This window comes from Sminthopsis crassicaudata, chromosome 1 (genome assembly GCF_048593235.1).
Source record: "Sminthopsis crassicaudata isolate SCR6 chromosome 1, ASM4859323v1, whole genome shotgun sequence".
Classification (NCBI taxonomy): domain Eukaryota; kingdom Metazoa; phylum Chordata; class Mammalia; order Dasyuromorphia; family Dasyuridae; genus Sminthopsis; species Sminthopsis crassicaudata.
The window spans coordinates 221,265,921-221,268,356 of NC_133617.1; the positions used below are offsets into that span (position 1 = coordinate 221,265,921).

Here is a 2,436-nt window from a genome sequence, read left to right on the forward strand (position 1 = left end):
CACACAGCAAAAATAGAAAAAAAAAATAAATGCAATTTGAAAAACACGGTATCCTCCACTTAGTAGTGCCTTTGAATTGCCTCTTCTAGAGGTCAGGATAGGTAGCAGAGACTAATTATAAAGACAAGACATTTTTGGTTTTCTTTCTTCTTTCCCAGTTCTTACTATTCCTTTCCAGGGCGCCCCCACTCTCCTCAGGATCCCTATTTTTACCTGGCTGTAGGTGATAGATCAGGCTGCATTCCAAGCGCCCCGCGCCTGTGCGGTACTGGCTGTTTCCCAACAGTCACTATCTCAGTAGAGAGAACCGATCACAGACTTGATCTTTGAATTCAACCAAACTCGCGACTCCCAATTCTCCGCTCTTTTAAGTGCCTAGTCCCAGGCAATGTGCATGGATTACCCAGTCTTGGATTACCAGGGTTCTTTCCTAAAGGAGGACAGCACCCTGACCCGCTTTGCTTTGGAGAAAAACAAGAAAGCCAAAGGCTCAGGTGAAATTACTCAACTGCTCACTAGCCTCTGTACTGCCGTCAAAATCATTTCCTGCGTCGTGCGTAAAGCGGGAATAATCCAACTCTATGGAATTGCCCAGCCAACAAATATGATGAATGAACAAGTTAAGAAATTGGATGTCTTCTCAAACGAGTTGATTATTAACACGTTAAGGTCATCCTTTGCCACATGTGTCCTTGTGTCAAAAGAAAATACAAGTGCCATAATAATAGAACCGGAAAAAAGAGGAAAATACGTAGTTTGCTTTGATCCTCTGGATGGTATTTCTAACACTGACTGCCTTGGGCCCATTGGCAGTATTTTTGCCATTTATAGAAGGACATCAACTGGTGAGCCTTCTCAGGATGATGCTCTGCAGCCTGGTCGGAATATAGTAAGCTCTGGGTATGCTCTATATGGCAGTGCCACAGTGATAGTGATTGCTGTAGACTCCGGGGTAAATTGCTTTATGCTGGATCCAGATATTGGGGAATTCATTTTAGTCAATAAAGATATCCAGATCAGGAGCAGAGGTAATATCTATAGTATCAATGAAGGCTATACCAAGGACTATGACCCTGCTGTCTTAGAGTACCTCCATGAAAAAAAATTCCCTCAGGACAATACAGCTCCCTATACAGCAAGATATGTGGGTTCCATGGTTGCAGATGTGCACAGGACCTTGGTATATGGAGGAATCTTTCTATATCTAGCCAATGAAATGTGCCCCCAAGGAGAGCTGAGGCTCATCTATGAATGTAACCCAATGGCCTTCATCATAGAAAGAGCTGGTGGACTGGCTACCACAGGAAGGGAGTCAGTACTGGATATTGTTCCTACTGAAATCCATCAGAAAATACCCCTGATTTTGGGGTCTCCTGAGGATGTGAAGGAGTTCTTGAAGATTTATAAGAAGCATGCTGAGAAATGAAAAGACTGTCACACTAAAAAAAAAAAAATTGCCAAAGATCACACCACATCCTGTGACTCTGACCATGAATGCTTAAGTTTTCAGGGCTAAGCAATACTCAAATGCCAGACATTTCCCACTATCCTTCCAAACACAGCATAAAGTCTTGAGCAAACTAACCAAAATACCATTTCTATAATAACACAAATAGCTAAGATATTTGAGAGGCAGGAGGGACAATGGAAATAAATGTTATTCCTCTCAAAAGACTGTAGTGTTTTACTAGGGGATTCTGTAAAACGTAAAAGCCACCAAGTAGCAGGTGGCTGGGCTGCTATGAGTTGGAGAAGTAGACAATTTAAGTCCTAAAGAAAAGCTTCCTCCTTGGTTCTCATCACCAAAGAAGCAAGTATTTCATGGAATTTCTAAATCCTAGGAAATAAGCAGATTGCTGATTTCTGGCAAAATAAATCCATCTTTAATAAAAAAAATGACTGTTAGAATATAGTAATAAATGAATTGGGCTTTTTTTGGTGGGGTAAGCACAGTGCTTGATGGGGAGGGGTCAGGAGAAGCAGAAAGATATCCTTTCTTGTCTGGGATCTTCTCTCTGTGAAAAAGTGGTGCTATAGAGTCTGTAGATGTTGGTGCCATTTCTGAACTGTTCCTTAATAGAATAATTGCTGCTATTCCCCTTGCTATATTAAAAGACAATCTATAGCTATCTGAACTGTATCCACTGGGTTTGCTCCCATTTTTATCATTATGGAGCTTAGGATAGGGAAAGAATGGAAGAATTTTGGCAAAGTTGCAACCCTACTCCCCGAAAAATCTATAGAATGGTGAGATATTAGGTGCTAAGATCCAGGTATTCTTCAACTTTCAAATCATAAGTGATTTCTGGTTAATCTTTAAAAGAGATTAGTGGCACTAGATTTCTTAATCATTGAAATTGGGAGGACAACTAGATAGCAAAATGGAAAGAGTGCTGGCCCTGAATTCCGGAGGACCTAAATTCAAATCCAGCTTCA

General features: G+C 41.0%; 1 pseudogene; it reads left to right on the plus strand.

The window, feature by feature from the left end:
• Window positions 1–231: 231 nt before the first annotated feature.
• On the plus strand, window positions 232–1,672 carry LOC141546803 (fructose-1,6-bisphosphatase 1 pseudogene; annotated as a pseudogene).
• Window positions 1,673–2,436: the final 764 nt, after the last annotated feature.